This window comes from Podarcis gaigeae, assembly GCF_964106915.1.
Source record: "Podarcis gaigeae genome assembly, chromosome: 2".
Taxonomy (NCBI): domain Eukaryota; kingdom Metazoa; phylum Chordata; class Lepidosauria; order Squamata; family Lacertidae; genus Podarcis; species Podarcis gaigeae.
The window spans coordinates 83,962,496-83,979,869 of NC_139679.1; the positions used below are offsets into that span (position 1 = coordinate 83,962,496).

General features: G+C 40.6%; 1 protein-coding gene across 2 annotated transcripts in view; it reads right to left on the bottom strand.

Moving 5' to 3' along the window:
* IL17RD (interleukin 17 receptor D) overlaps nt 1-17,374 on the bottom strand; it is a 65,690-nt gene that overhangs the window by 25,237 nt on the left and 23,079 nt on the right. The window lies entirely within an intron of this gene.

A 17,374-nucleotide genomic window follows, 5' to 3' on the forward strand; every position in this document is an offset into this window, starting at 1 on the left:
ACTGAGATTAAAGTAATGTTGTGATAGCATAACTTGGGAATGAGGCACACCAGCACTTGAAGACTCTTCAGTAAAGAAAACTGCATTTTCAGACATCTGAATTTGCAACCTACACAGAATATCTACCCTTGTTCCAACACTTTGTACATCTTGTACTACCACTATAAATTGATACTCAAGAATGAATAATGAAAATAATAGCTATATTATCTAACTACAGTTGACTATTTCCTTTCTTTCTCAAAGCTTTTGCAAAACTTGCCTGGGCAGCTTCTTTAAACCACCCCTCAGCACTATTCTTGGCCTCTATAATTGTGGTAGGAAAACCAAGCAGGGTTTTCTATTCTCTCAGTACAATCAATGGATTAAATTCATTCCCTACCTCCTACAGAGTTGCAGCACAAGTGAATTTAGGTTAGGAACTCCAGGCTAAAAGTTTGTTTTTCACTTTAAGAGGCTTTTCATCCTGTGGGAATGTATTGGAGAACTGTTCTGAGTGATCCTGCATTTCAGCTTCCAGCCATTCCACGTTAAAATTTAAATCAGCTGCTGATCAGACATGCACTGTTTATAAAGCACTAATACCTGACCAATTATGACTATTTACTGGGTTGGGATTTTACTGTTCAAGCATTGCTTTAAGATGCCAGATACTCTTACCAGCTCAGAGGAAAACTGTTATCCATTTTAACAGGATGCCAAATTTTAAAAGCATTCCATATTTTCTAAAGCCATGTGGTGCGAGTAATGGTTAGAGCATCAGACTAGGACCTGAGAGACAAAGTCCCAACTCAGCTATCAAGCTCACTGGATGACCTTGGGCCAGTCACTGCTTCTCAGCCTAACCTACCTAACAGGGTTGTTGTGGGGGGCTAAATGAAAAGGAGGAGAACTATGTACACCACCTCCAGCTCCTCTGAGAAAAAGGTGGGATATAAAGGCAATAAATAAAATAAAATGAATAAAACATGGAAAATCAAACTTCTGGCAGTATTAGGTTGCGAATGAATACTAATTGTGCTCACAAAACATGTAGAGGAATCCCAATGAGATACAATTATTATTTATTACTCAGCAGTCCTCTGTAAGTTCCTCCTAAGGGATGTATCCTAATAGGTGTATGGTTACAAAGCAGAGAAGGAGAAACTTTTCTAGTCTGAGAGCCACATCCACTCAAATGTACAGTGGTACCTCAGGTTAAGAACTTAATTCGTTCTGGAGGTCTGTTCTTAACCTGAAACTGTTCTTAACCTGAGGTACCACTTTAGCTAACGGGGCCTCCTGCTGCTGCTGCGCCGCTGGAGCACGATTTCTGTTCTCATCCTGAAGCAAAGTTTTTAACCTGAGGCACTATTTAGCAGAGAAAGGAAATTCCGACTAAACATCAGGAGGAACTTTCTGGCAGTGAGAGCAGTTTAATAGCGGAACAGACTCCCTTGGGAGGTTATGGACTCTCCTTCATTGGAAGTGGTGTTACTATTACAGTTTGAAGTTTAATTTGTCTGTCCCCAAATCATGAACGAAGTACAAGACATTAGCAACAACAGAACAGTACTGTTGTTAACTAAGACCACTTTTTGTGGGAAACCAAGTTATTGAACTTATCCTTCCTTCCCAGCAGATGGTTGATGCTGCTGCAGTTGGTGTTCCTGATGCAGTGTTCTACAATTTGCTTACAGTAAAGAAGAAATATACAGTGGTACCTCAGGTTAAGTACTTAATTCATTCTGGAGGTCTGTTCTTAACCTGAAGCATCACTTTAGCTAATGGGGCCTCCTCCTGCTGCCTCCGCGCCACCAGAGCACGATTTCTGTTCTCATCCTGAAGCAAAGTTCTTAACCTGAGGCACTATTTCTGGGTTAGCAGAGTCTGTAACCTGAAGCATCTGTAACCCGAGGTACCACTGTAATCTTCCAGAGCCATATGTCAGTGGTGGACAGAGCAAGGGGTGGAACTCTTACTGACTACATTCCAGCAGCCAAACAGGAGTCAGCAAGCAAGAGGAATGCATAGTCACGCTATCTCTTCCTCAGGCTCCATTCAGTCCTCTTCTTATAAAGTAGGAGCAACAAGCTAGGCAAGGCACAGTGTGGGTTTCAGCAGCCGTGTGAAACATATTGGTCTTGCTTTGGGGACAACTGTGTCTCTACTGTCTTAGCAACAGAAGCACAAGTTTTACAGTGGAACCTTGGTTCTCGAACAAACGCTTTGGTACTCGAACATTTGGGCTTCTGAACGCCAAAAACCCAGAAATAAGTGTTGCGTTTTTTGAACGTTTTTCGAAACCCAAATATCTGATGCGGTTGTCGGCTACTGTTTCCAGGGTGCCTGCGCCAATCGGAAGCCGCGCCTTGGTTTTCAAACGTTTTGAAAGTCGAACGGACTTCTGGAACGGAGTACAGTCATACCTCGGGTTAAATATGCTTCGAGTTGAGCGCATTCGAGTTGCGCTCCTCAGCAACCTGGAAGTAACGGAGCGTGTTACCTCCGGGTTTCGCCACTTGTGCATGCGCAGACACTCAAAATGACGTCATGCGTATGCGCAGAAGCGGCGAAAAGCGACGTGCGCAGACGCGCCATTGCTAGTTATGTTTACCTCTAGATGCGAACGGGGCTCCGGAACGGATCCCGTTTGTATCTAGAGGTACCACTGTACATTCGAGAACCAAGGTTCCACTGTAGTATCAAGTGGCTCCAATGCAGAGTGTCTTTCCAGCGCAAGGGATTAGGCCACCCGCCATATAATTTCTATACTACATGTGATGGCCCGCAGGCAAAAAAGCATTTCCACCCCTGGTCTATCCTGATGGTACAGTGGCTCTCTCGAATCTCTCTCAGTCTCGCTACCTAAAAAACCTTATACAGTCATACCTCGGGATGAATACGCTTCGGGTTAGCTGAATTCGGGTTGCGCTCCACGGCGACTCAGAAGTAATGGAGCGCGTTACTTCCAGGTTTCGCCGTGCGCGCATGCGCAGATCGTCAAAATGACGTCATGCGCAGAAGCGCTGAAATGTGACCCACACGGACACGGGTTACGTTCGCTTTGGGATGCAAATGGGGCTCCGGAATGGATCCCATTCGCATCCCGAGGTACCACTGTAACAAGAGACAGAACCTGGGGTGAAAAACACATACTTCACCACTCAGCTATGGCCTATCCCCCAGTCCTTCATAGGGGTTTAAGCAACTGCAAAACAATGGTGTGTCTCGATTAGACACGCTCCTGCAAATTTGCAGGAGGCCATGTTTGGTAACAGTGCTGCACTAAACAAAAGGATTCTGTATCTTCAGAAGCATGTATAAACCTGCAGTGTTGCTCACCAATTTTAAAAGTCAAAAGCAGGTGTAAGGAAGGGAAAACAATGCATCCGGCTGTAATTAGCATCTGAGTCAAATCTCTTTTAAGGAGATGTAAACTGCTACTTAAAGGATCAAAACAGATACTGTTTAGTGCTTTCAGAGTGCACCTTGTAATCTGGCTACCCTGTCTAGTTGCCTTTTCATTTGCTTATCTTATCTTTAGGTTTGAGCATATCAAGTTTAAAAAGGTTTCCTGAAACAGGAAGGAGGCAAAATTACCTCCCAGTAGTCTCTTCTGTTGTCGCTAAATTATGCCTTGTTAGAAGCAGATGAAAACCTTTTCAGTCATTTACTACTAAACAAGAACATAGGCCAGCCACAAAAAGGGTGGGGGAAATGTTTTTACTATAGTGGGTTTGTTGTTGGCCTATGGTAAACTCATCCACTTTACGTTACGAGTGCTTGCCCCAGAGAACATAGGCCATAGTGGTCAGGAAGGTGAGCTATACTGCAACACTGAATACTATTTGGTGTCAAGAGCAATGCCCATTCTCACAATCCCCTCTATACATGACAATGCAACATTGAGTCAACATGTGCAGCTTACCAAAGATCCTCTTTGTCAGCCTCCTCAGGTTAAAGTATTCTGCATTCATAACTGCCTCAGCACATGGCTCCTGTGAGGGTCTGGCCCCGCCAGGCAGCAGTGTGAAGAAGTGATTTTGCTTCAAGAGGCACTCTGAGGAGAATTCTCGGCCTCTGAATGGTGCATCAAGGCTTCTTTAATGCGTTGGGCTGAGCAGGGTGTGGGTGTTTTAAAACCACAACAGCTATACACCAGGCCAAGCAGAGTCAGAAGAACTGACCTTTCAAAATGTGCTACCACAGGTACTTAGGTAGCACTGTGCTATCCATTTCACTTCTGTTGGTTTATGTATTGTTTTTCTGCCTTTAACTTCCTGCCCCAGGCGATTCAGAACTTTAAAATACCAAAGGATGACAAAAGAGAACATTTAAACACCAAGTGCACAAGATAGAGCAGGTAGTAATTAAAATAAATCAAAAACCTAGCAGAAAAGCCTGTGCATACACCAAGCACTGAAAGCACCTGGCTTCCTGCAAATAGTCCTGGGAACTGCAGTTTGCCCCACAGAGCTACAATTTTCAGAAATCTTAAACTGCAGTTCCCAGGATTGTTTGGGAGCAGTCATGTTTTTCGTTAGGTCCTAGCCCTAAAAAGCAGCTTATCAAAATTAAATGTTTTGAAAATATTTATTGGTTACAGTTATATCCCACAAATCTCTACACGAAGTTCAAGCTGGTGTCTATGGTCCTCCCCTTTCTGATTTTATGCTCGCAATAACCCTGGAGGTAGGTTAGGCTGAGAGACAGTGACTGGCCCAAAATCATGAATGACTAGTAAGGGCTAAGTTTCTTTACCCCTACATTTTCAATCTGGATATGAATGCCTCTTTATAGTACATTAATGGCTAGTGTTTTGCAATATAGTGAGAACTTTATAAATGCTATACCATTTGTCCCAACTCTCTTCTAAATGACTTCAGCTACTTTAGTTAGCTATTATTCCCAAATTGTAAGTACAGAATTCTATCTCAACCCTTTTCATAACTTTGTTGAGTTGATGGAAGAAAGGTGGAAGATAAACGAAAGAAAATAAGTACATTTTCAAAAGTATTCCAACATGAAAGCATAAGTGAAGTATTGTTGTGAGTCATTCGAACAGGACCTGCTGCCAGAAGTCCTAAGAACAACAATTGCAATTTATTTGCAAATGAGGCCTACTTGAAATGTTGCTATTTTAGTTAAATTTTTTTTGTATTCAGGATGAAAGTGCCAGGTATATACTATTTGGCCCCAAGCCTCTGCAACACAGCCAGAGGCCTAACTAATGAATAAGGACCTTAAATTGGCCAATGGCTAAACTAATAAGTGCCTATCTGTTATGGTCATTTCCTTTATAAGCTTTGAACTTGAAAGCATACTACTTTGTTCCCCAAGCATATGAGTTTAATAAAACACCTACAGACACATGGGCTTGAAATTCAAACTACCACGCAGCTACACTATTTAATTAGCTCGCAATTAAGACTTGTTTCAGGTATATCTTACTTTAACTATAAATGTAAATGTATTGCCTCGGGACTGCACAGCCTGTCAATTAGCCACTAACATTAGTTGAACTTATGGGCAGCTTTTAATTTGTTCCGATTATTGCTGAAAAGCAAGTCTCTCTTGCCTGGGGCTTTTGCTATAAAAATCCTTTGGTCTACACACCAGAACTGAGAGGTAACACACACACAAAAAATGAATTGACCCCAAGTTTCATTGAGTGGGAAACAATCCTCTGAGTTTTAGGAGTATGCTAGCTTAACAGAAGTTGAGATACTAGCTACAAAAGCTTGCAAACAACAATGCACTTGACAGTCTATAACGCAGAATGATAAATGATAGTGTTATGTAAACAGTATGAAGAAATTACTTGTAAAGGCTAATAAACGGATATAATCAGTAACTGGTACACAAAACAGGTCTATTTCATGAAGGCCAATCCATGCAGATTCAAAACGCAAATGATTGAAATCAGGCAGCAGAACCTATGGTACAAATTGTACCTTACTGTGAAGCCACAAAGAGTTGTATAATTTTGCCAAATATCAAATTCAACAAGAAAAAAACCATCAAGAGAGTGTACCTTTCTGTAACACAGCTAAATTGACTCTGTCCATTTTTATGGGGCACACAACAATAGGGTTTTTTGTATTAAATGAATACATTGTTGCTTTTTTAATTCTTTTGTTTTATATTGTGTACTTTTTCCTGGAAGTCTCCTTGATCTTTTTCAAATAAGTCATCTGAGAAATATTAAGAGCAATAATAATATTAACCAGGTCTTATATCTCATCAGTATATGCATGTATGGTTGTAAAATAGCCATAGTTCACTGAACCATAAATTCATAAACATTCGGTTCCTCCATGATAATATGACAGCAACAATCGCAGATAACAATGGCTCTCAAAGTGAACCTTTCACAGTGGGATCAGGTGTTAAACAGGGTCGTGTTATTGCCCCACCTCTATTCATTATTTTCATTGCCATGATCCTACACTTTGTCGAAGGGAAACTCCCCACCGGAGTAGAAATCATATATCAAACAGATGGAAAGCTCTTCAATCTGAGCAGGCTGAAAGCAAAGAGTAAGGTTACCGTAACTTCCGTCATAGAGCTTCAGTATGCTGATGACAACGTAGTGTGCGCACGCTCAGAGGATGACCTCCAAACCATCCTAAATATCTTTGCAGAAGCTTACGAAAAGCTTGGCCTATCACTCAACATCCAAAAAACCAAAGTGCTGCACCAACAAATACAAAATAACCCCTCTGCAGCGCCAGAAATCCAACTCAAAGGTGTAATGTTGGAAAATGTTGATCACTTCTCCTACGTAGGCAGTTATCTTTCCACAAGGCCAACATTGATGCCGAAATCCAGCATCGCTTGAGCTCTACGAGTGCGGCTTTCTCCCGATTGATGTGCAGAGTGTTTGAGGACCAGGACATTCGCATGGAAACCATAATGCTTGTTTACAAAGCGATTGTACTACCAACCCTACTATATGCTTGTGAAACATGGAACACTTATAAACGCCATCTCCAACTCCTCGAAATATTCCATCAACGGTGTCTCCAAAATTTTTTACATATCACTTGGGAAGTCAGGTGAACTAATATCAGCTTACTAGAAGAAGCCAAGATCATCAGTGTTGAAGCAATGATTCTTCAACATCAACTTCATTGGACTGGTCATGTTTTGCGGATTCCTGATGATCGTCTTCCAAAACAACTACTCTATTCTGAACTTAAAAATGGAAAGAGCAATGCTGGTGATCAACAAAAGAGGTTTAAAGACTGTCTCAAGGCAAATCTAAAAAAATGTAGACAACTGGGAAACACTGGCCTGTGAGCGCTCCAGTTGGAGAATAGCCTTTACCAAAGGTGTCATGGGCTTTGAAGACATTCGAACTCAGGACGCAAGGGGGAAACGTGCTAAGAGGAAGGCACTCTTGGCAAATCCACACCGTGATCAACTCCTACCCGGAAACCAATGTCCCCACTGTGGAAGGATGTGTGGATCCAGAATTGGCCTCCACAGTCACTTATGGACTCGTTGTTAAAACAGTGTGATCGCCAGAGAAGGAGGAGGAGGTACATTTATTACTAATGGACATGACTTGTAACCCACAATTAATTATAAGTGTCCAAGGTAAAAAATAATGGTTTTGCATTCCTTGCCAAATAAGAGCTTCTGGAAACAGAGATCTAAAGCAAAGTTCCCATTAAATTTAAGAGGTGCTGGATCAGTATTAATAATTTATCTAGGCTTGCTAACCTCTAAGCCAGTGAATCATGCACAAAACCAAGTTTCAGTCACCTGAGAAAGGCAAAGATCCTTAAGCATAAACCATTTCAGGGCCCACAACAGGAAATCCCTGATTCTGTTCACTGAACTTACTCTCTAGAGCAGCTACTGACTAAGAAACAAAGTGAAGAAACATGGGAAAGGAGTTAAGTTGGCTAGAGCCTAAGGAATTATTCACATTCCAGCTTCTCGATTTGAATGCCAAATGAAATTATACAGCATTTTTTCAATAAAAGGTGTTGCTTATGGCTTCTCATATTCTTTCATTTCAGGAGGGAATTTATCTATAACAGCTTAATTCAGGTCCCCTTTCTAACCAATATGTAGTGAGTCAGTGAATTACTAATAGTTCCTACCTTTATCAATCAGGAAAAAGAACTGATTAGTTTATGTGATCAATGATTTCCTAAGGCCCAATATCAGAAGATATCTGTGTTATTTTGTACTTTCAGATTTGCCACAAACAGTATCCCATGTCACTAAAGGAGCCCAAAGCTGCAGTTCTACACTTCAGATGTTATACTTCCCATAATGTGTGTGTGTGTGTGTGTGTGTGTGTGTGTGTGTGTATGTGTGTGTGTGTGTGAGATTTCTTTTTCAGATTAGGGTAACAATGAAAGAACAATAGTCCGACAACAAACAACCATCCAAAGAAAACTCAACAAGAGATTGAGGTTTATCATGATGAAGCGTATTTTGACTGTACAAGATGGACCTCAAGTTACATCAAACAGACTCTTCAAAAAGAAAAGGTGTAAACTCTAGACCCGTTCCAATATTACAAATCCATCCCATGTAAAGTCACAAAAATTAAATAATGTGGAGAGACAGACACAAAGACATGCCATCAGTTTTAACGTCCTTATTAAACACATAGATCTGTGCCTGCACTAATTATAGATTGGGTCTTGGAGGTAGGAAATCACTACCCTGCAAAGCATAGCCTGTGCACCAGACCAAGACAGCAATCACAATTTATCCTTCATACGTTGTTAATTAGCACGCATATGTTCCTAATTTCATGCTCCCACAAGGCAAACCGAAGGAAACAATTGGTTTTGAGCTTGAACACAAAGAAAGAAATAATCAATATTACTTGCAAGCGCTATTTAATAAACTGAAGGCTTTATTATTCAAACTGTCAAACTCTATGAAGATAGCTCAGGTTGCTGAAATATTTGATAGAAATGTTTATATAAATTAATGTTAAATGCTGTATTTTGGCTAGAGTAGTGCCTAAAAAAAAGGAATGCCAGACTAACCTCCTAACACACACACACATATATACTTCAACCAAGTTGTAGCCACTTTCTTCCTCTCAATGTATCGTCACCCTCACTTTACTCAAACTTCTGCCATTGTTTTAAACTATCACTTCTCCTGTTGTAGCGTCTACCCCACCCTGACTTCATGTAAAACTGGGATTGTGATGTGGCACTACAATGTGGGCTGCATGCAATGACATTCTTACATTTTTATTATATGGAAAGATATTGAAGTTTTATCTGTGATACTCTATTTCTTATTAAATCAGAAGTAATCAATCACTTAATGTTGCAACTATCAAATAAAGGACATGCATGTGCGCGAAACAGGTTTTACCCACTTCTGCAGCAGGCCTATGAAAGTCGCTGTGCAATACACACATTTTCTGGTCACACAGACTTTTAAAGATTTTTTTAAAATTATTAAATAAAGGCTATTATCCACACACACACACAAAGAGAAAAATGCCTGTAATTATCGATTTAGTGTATATATATATGAACAAGGTGAGATAAAAGATAAAAAGATAAAATATCTAGGAATTTGGCTGACCCCCAAAAATATCGACTTATATCAGAACAACTATGCCGTGTGGAACGGCATTAAGACTTAGAAACTTGGAGTAGAATGAAACTGTCTTTTTGGGGCAGAATATCAACGATTAAAATGTGTGTGCTTCCAAAGATGCTATTTCTGTTTCAAACGATCCCTATAATCAGGGCAACAAGCGTGTTCAAAGAGTGGCAAAGAATGATTTCAAGATATATCTGGCAGGGCAAGAAGCCTAGAATACAATTTAAGTTACTAACAGATGCCAAAGAAAGAGGCGGTTTTGCCCTGCCGGACTTGAAACTATACTATGAAGCGTCTTGTCTCTGTTGGTTAAGGGACTGGATAAAACTAAAAAAGAACAAACTATTGGACCTAGAGGGTTTCGATAATAGATTTGGTTGGCACGCCTACTTATGGTTGGAGAAGAAGAAAACTCATAAGGGTTTTGATAATCATATTTTCAGGAGCTCCATATTAGAAATATGGGAGAGGTACAAAAATATACTGGAACCTAAAATTCCGCACTGGTTGTCACCATTAGAGATATTGAGTGTAAAGAAAATTAATATGAGAGGAAATTGGATAACTTATGGTGAGTTAGTAATGAAAGAGGGGGGGAAATGGAAAATGAAGCCATATGAACAAGTTAAAGACTATGTGTATGATTGGTTGCATTATCTTCAGGTAAATGAAAGGTTCAAAATGGACCTCAAAGAGAGGGGATTTACAGAGAAAGAATCGAAATTTCAAACGGAGATAATTGATAATGATGTTAAGATATTGTCAAAAATGTACAAAATACTTTTGGAATGGCAAACAAAAGACGAGGAGATAAAGTCGGTCATGATTCAATGGGCCAGAGATTTTGGTTATAATATACAATTGGATGATTGGGAAAAGGTATGGAATGATAATATGAAATTCACTGCATGTACGGCGTTAAAGGAAAATATTATGAAAATGGTTTACAGATGGTATATTACACCCGTAAAGTTAGCAAAAATGTATAAAACATGTAATAAGTGTTGGAAATGTAAAGAAAAAGAAGGTTCATTTTTTCATATGTGGTGGGAATGTAAGAGGGTAAAGGGTTTCTGGGAAATGATATACAACGAATTGAAAAAGATGTTTAAATATACGTTTGTTAAAAAACCAGAAGCCTTTTTGTTAGGAATAACAGGAAGAGAGATAAAAAGATGTGATTATAAACTGTTTCAATATGCAGTTACAGCGGCAAGAATACTAATGGCCCAAAAATGGAAGCAAGAGGAACTACCGACTTTGACTGAGTGGAGAATGAAACTTATGGATTATGCAGAATTGGATAAAATGACTGGAAAAATTAGATATCAGAAAGATCACAAATTCATTGAGGACTGGGGAAAGTTTACGTAATATCTGAAAACTGTATGTGATGAACAGACAACGCTAGTGGGTTTTAAAGAGGATTTGTGATAAACCAAGGTATATTGTAAGAAAGAAACTGAGATGGAAGGTTATTATCAAATCGGCAATACTACATAGAAAATGTGTAAAGATATGGAAAATGGATAATTGAAGGAGGTACTGGTGGAAGTTCAAAAACTGTAAATTGGTAAACATGGTTGTCAAAATTATTTGTTAAAGAAAAACTTAATAAAAATTTATATACAAAAAAAAAAAAAGAACAAGGTGAGAATGTAGTGCTTGAGCCCTGAAATGATAGAATGGGATACACCACTTCCAACTGCAAGTCAGGGGTGATGGTGGCTTATTTTAATGCCCCCTACAAGTAGAAAGCTGGCATAGACATCAGAGAGCAGGTTCACAATCTACTACTACTTTCCAAGTGAAGAGGGGGCATTCAAAAATGACATCTCAGAATGCAAGTAATGGAAAAGAGGTGCACATTTGCACAGTATAATTAACTCAAGAATTAAGCAACAAAGGATTTTGGGTTTTTTTGCAAATGAAAATTGTGTAAATTGTAGATTCTGTAAGAATGGAACACCTGGATCATGAAAAAGAATACCTCCTTTGACGCTGCATTCTACTTCAGTCTTCCTCCAAATAGCTCAGGCAGTTTACTGAATCCAAAGTTTTTTTGCCCCGCTCATTAAAAGTCTCATTTTCTGCGAATGGCATGGAAACTTTGAATTCAATCCAGACTATATGGGTTTTCTGCCATTTTATCCTCACAACAATCACTTCATGGATCCAATGAAGCAGACCCAAGTTCATGAAAGCTTATGCCATAATAAATGATTTTAAGTCTTAAAGGAACCACAGGGCTGATTCCCCCCCCCCCCTGTGAGGCAGAGTAGACTGAGAAGTGGTTGACACAAGGTTGCTTCATAGCTGTGTAAGGTTTTGACACCTGCTATTCAAACAGCATCTTAAAAAGCAGAGAGACCACCTTGCTGACAAAGGTCCGTATAGTTAAAGCTATGGTTTTCCCAGTAGTGATGTATGGAAGTGAGAGATGGACCATAAAGAAGGCTGATCGTTGAAGAATGGATGCTTTTGAATTACGGTGCTGGAGGAGACTCTTAAGTTCCATGGACTGCAAGAAGATCAAACCTATCCATTCTGAAGGAAATCAGCCCTGAGTGCTCACTGGAAGGACAGATCATGAAGCTGAGGCTCCAATACTTGGGCCACCTCATGAGAAGAGAAGACTCCCTGGAAAAGAGCCTGATGTTGGGAAAGATGGAGGGCACAAGGAGAAGGGGACGACAGAGGACAAGATGGTTGGACAGTGTTCTCGAAACTACGAACATGAGTTTGACCAAACTGTGGGAGGCAGTGGAAGACAGGAGTGCCTGGCGTGCTCTGGTCCATGGAATCGACTTAACAACTAAACAACAACAACACTCAAACAGCACCCAGTACTACAGTACACTAACTCATGAGAGCTGAAGTCACAATTACTACTCAGTACAGCATCCTTCACCAACCTGGTAGCCTCTGCACGCTATAGAGTTTGAAAAGAGCCACCATCGGCCCCAGGCAGCATAGGTTGGGCAAGGCTGCATTACACACAATACAACTAACGTCCTCCTCCTACCCACAAAGCATACTGTGTCAAAAACCAGCTATTTCAGTTTCTTCTGAATTTAAGAAAAAAATAGGGATAAATATTATAGGTGTTAGGGCATTACCCTTGAACAATTTGTCCTTTTCTGCTAATACACTATTTTGTCTGTTATATCTATTAGTTTCTTCCTTGGGAATGGAAAAAAAAACCTTTGTTCTCATGTTAACACAGTTAATGTTTTGACTTCCTGAGAGTACAATACAACCTTCCAGGGAGTAATCTTCCTGGCGACCTGATCTAGTCACTAGATACTTCCTTTTCTTTCACAATGCCAGACGCTACACATTTGAGTCCTCCTTCCAAATTCTCTTGGAGATTACAGGGATTTCTCCCGCCTGCCCCCTCCTCTCCAATCACAAGAACTCAGAGCAATGAGCTTAATAGTTAAGGCAGGTAAATAAGGAGCATTTATTTATCTATGTAAAATAATTTATATTGGCTTTCATAGAAGTCACAATGTAGTTCAATAAAACTTTCAGAATAGAATAAATGCAGCAGTCAGGATAAACTCCACACACTGGTATTAATCACCAACAAAGAAAAAGTAAACTTTTAAGCAAGTGCCAAGAACCAAGAGCAGTAGGGATTTACCTTATCTCATATATCTAATAGGGGGCTTTTAGAAGTAACAGGACAGAAAATCCTCCTGGCTGTCACAAGTTGAACTCAAGCAGAAGAGCCTCACTGGAAGATTGGAGTGAGCAGGTAGATAATGATAAAACGTGTTAATAACCAGTGTGGTTGGCCACCTAGACCTCCAGCATTAATAGTGGATCAAGGCATACCTCACACTATGCACCTTTTCCTTTGGGTGGTGACAAGCCCATTAAAACCACCTAATTCCAAGAGACAGGAGCCACCCACCCACTGACAAGGAAACTGTCTTATCAAGACTTTGCCTCTGCTTACTGGACAGCACCCAGTCAACTATTAAGGACTTGCGGAGCCACACTTGATTTAGATGTAAGAGGGGAATAAAGCTGGGCTCCAAACCTCTTGATCGGGGTAGGCAACCTAAGTCCCGGAAGCCGGATGCGGCCCAATCGCCTTCTCAATCCAGCCAGTGGACAGTCCAGGAATCAGTGTGTTTTTACATGACTAGAATGTGCTTTTATTTAAAATGAATCTCTGGGTTATTTGTGGGGCATAGGAATTCGTTCATTCCCCCCCCCCCCCAAAAAAAAAATAGTCCGGCCCACCACATGGTCTGAGGGATGGTGGACAGGCCCACGGCTGAAAAAGGTTGCTGACTCCTGCTCTTCATGACTGCCCCTGACAGTTTTGTACCTATGTTGAACACCACTGGAGACAAGATAGAGCCTTGCATCATCCTACAGCATAACTGCTAGGGAGCTGAAGTATTTACTCTCTAGACCTGGCCCTGAAGGTAAGAGCAGAACCACTGCAAAACACTGTGTCCAACTTTAAACTTATTCCATTGCGAGACTAAAGGCAGGTGGCACGTTAGCAGCAGCCCCAAACATTTTCTTTGTCCCAACACCAAATGTATGTCATCAAAGCCCAACCCCCATGAGCAAGGGGTATTTCAGCAAGGGAAATAGAAAATTTGAGTATCATTGCAACACCCTACCCTTCAGTCCCCTGCTTTTTATTTTAAGGGCCTTCTCCTTCATCAGCATGGTTATAAGGAGATCAGAAGCATTTGCTTTCATTTTCAGGTAACTGGCCATGGTTAGTGATCCTGGGTTGTTTTTAATACACTGTTAACACTAACTACAGTTCCTGGGGCTTGATCCTAACGGCAAGCAGCTGCTAGTTGAAAAAGGAGGTGCGTATTCTCTTTATAACTGCACCAAAAGGAGGAAAGAGTAAGAGTCCTGTACATAACACAGAACTATTGTTAAGTGCTAACAGAGCCGCTGAATTAGGCAACAGAAATGTTTTCAAATAATTTGGCAGGATCATTAGGCAAAATTGTGACCGAGAAGATTAAGTTTATAACTGAATGCCAAATATTTCTTTTCTCTAAACACATTGCATCTTTTGTCTTTTAGTCCCTTTCCTTCCAACTTCCAACTTTTTTTAAAACTGAAAAAATACATTTGTTAAGAAGTCTTCTAACTAAAAAGTATGAGCATAATCAAGCCCATTGATTTTATTTCAGTTGGAGAATGCTTCACCCGTTAAACTCAACAAATTTAAAAATGATTAACTCTGGCTGGATTGTGCCTTACGTATGTAATGCACGTACAATGTCTGGCAATGAAATAATTACACAAGTTATACGTATCCAAGGGGGCTGTGAGTACATTTTCCTCAAGCAACAGCTTACCATGACACATAGCAAGGCTTTTTTCAGGGGTAACTCACCGAAACTCAGTTCCAGCACCTCTCAGGTGTGTGCCTTTGCCATTCTAAGAGAAAGAGGGAGGCGTTCATGGTGAGTTCCGGAACCTCTTTTTCTAGAAAAATAGCACTGCTACATAGCATACCATGGAAATGGAGAGCACTTTCAAAAGCAGTCCATGAGATGACTGCTGCTCAAACTTACAATTCCTAGAGGTCAAGCCTTGGATCTGCCCAAGGTAGCTCTTTGGATCCCAACCTATATATTTTAGGTAACAGGAAAATATTTGTTTTGCTTCTTTTCAGTGGCCTCATCCTGTGCAAAGGTACTGTTTTCCAAGGAGATAAAGCCGACTTCCTAAACCTTGGCCCTCCAGATGTTTTTGGCCAACAACTCCAATGAGCCCTAAGCTAGCAGGAGCAGTGGTCAGGGATGATGGGAATTGTAGTCTCAAAACATCTGGAGGGCCAAGGCTGAGGAAGCCTGAGATAAATTGATGCACTGCACTAAGAAAAAAGTCCATTTCAGTTTAAATGCAGTGTTTTAGACTTCTAAAAACGTACACAAAAGGAGGTGGAAAATTCATGCAACTGGATCTAGGTCTGCTCATTGTGTGTAAACATTTCTAATTTTTGAGCATACCTGTTGGTGTAAGTTGTCAGAGCCACTCTTTATTGAGCTATGCATAGGAAAATGTATATTGTAAAGGTTTTTGGAATCCTTACCCAGGCAGACTGCATCAGAATAAAAGAGCAGCAATTACCCCTACTGTGCTTCAGCTAGTTAGCAGTGTCGGTTTCCAAATAAGAACGGAACGCTAAAACCCTGCTGATACAAAGAGACAGGTGTGGCCCATTTAGATTCCTCTGTGATTTAAGACCAAACAGAGCATATAGTGAGATATTGGGTGTCTAAGGAAAGAAATATGGGAAAGGACCAAATATGAACTATGAAAAGTCTCATTTTTGTAGAGAAATAGATGTGTGCATATTTTTTAAGAGATCCCTGGTAAAAGTTATGTTTTACAGTCATATTGCTAAAATATGGGACAGGACTGTTCCCGTGTTAACTAGATGGTATACTCTATCAATGCAACAAGGCCAAGCGTGTTTCCAATCCCATTGTTCCACCTTTTATGGAAACCTAGGGACAGTTCTTGCACTTCTTGAGTGGTATTGTTGCTTGCCCTAATAACAATTCAGTATGCCCCATGCACATGGCTGCTGTATTTGAAACACAGCCAGAACTGCTTAGAGAAGTGGTAAACATGCTACTAAAGCAATTGAACTGACCTAGAGGTTGTGTGACAGCATGAATGAGTCTCCAACATGCTGTAGCAAGCAGGGCTTGAATTCCTCGATAAATGCATGTTGAGGAATTCAATATTTATTTTATTTAATCTGCACTGTAAAATAAGCAAAACAAAGTTTTTTAAAAACTGCACTTTCAGTATTTAAGGTTTTTTAAACCTCCTTGTTGCTTATTGCTGAGCCTCTTGTGCTAGATTAAATACAAACATCTTTGTAGCAGGGTAGCTGGGGAAGCAAAGGCTCATAATTAGCCAGTCATTAACAGCCCTATCTTAATCACACTGTTGGCAGGTTCTGCCTCATAGTGGCTTATCTAAGGACAGCATGATTTTAAAAAGCACAAGGTACCACCTGCAACAGAAGGTTAAGCCCAAGGGTCACCAAAGCAGTGCCCATGTAGCAAATTCTATTGTAGCTAATAAATAGCTTTATGCAAGCCCAGCTGCAGCACAGAGGGTAATTTCAGGGGGACACAGCTACAGAGGGATCGACCTCCCTGGCAGCAAAAATGCTCCTCGCCAGTCCACACTTAAAGCTTGCTTCAAGCCTAATTTCAGCAGGCAGGGGTGGGGGAAACAAGACCCTGGGGGAAAAACAAAAGCCTAACTGATTGCATGGGGGAAGTGGGTGTGCATGCATGTATTTGTGGTTGCCATGCATGTTGTTGTGGGGTGTGTGTGTTCAGGATAGCTTCTCCAGTTTGCAAGAGTGCCCATGGACCCGAAAAGAGTGGCAATAGCTTAGCCTACACAGCATGTGCCCTCTGAAACCTTCCATTAAACTTGGAAATTAGCAGAGCTCCGCTTGCCAAAATGACAACACTATACTTGTTTTTTCAAGTAGAGACGTTCTGAACAGGCTTGGACTGCCACATTTTTATTGTTATGCAAGTCGCTTGCTAGGAGACGTCCAAGCCGATATGTCCACAAAAGCAAGCAAAGTTATGGTAGAAGTCTTTTGAGCTAACATGCATACCATAAAAGCTGTACTGTCTTGACAGCAGAAGTATAGTTTGGGGGGGGGAGGGGGGGAGAGCAGGAAAAAACCAGGACTTGCATGATTGAAATCAGAAATGAAATGAGAGGCTCTTTTCTACACTATCCCAAGAAAAACAAGGTTTAC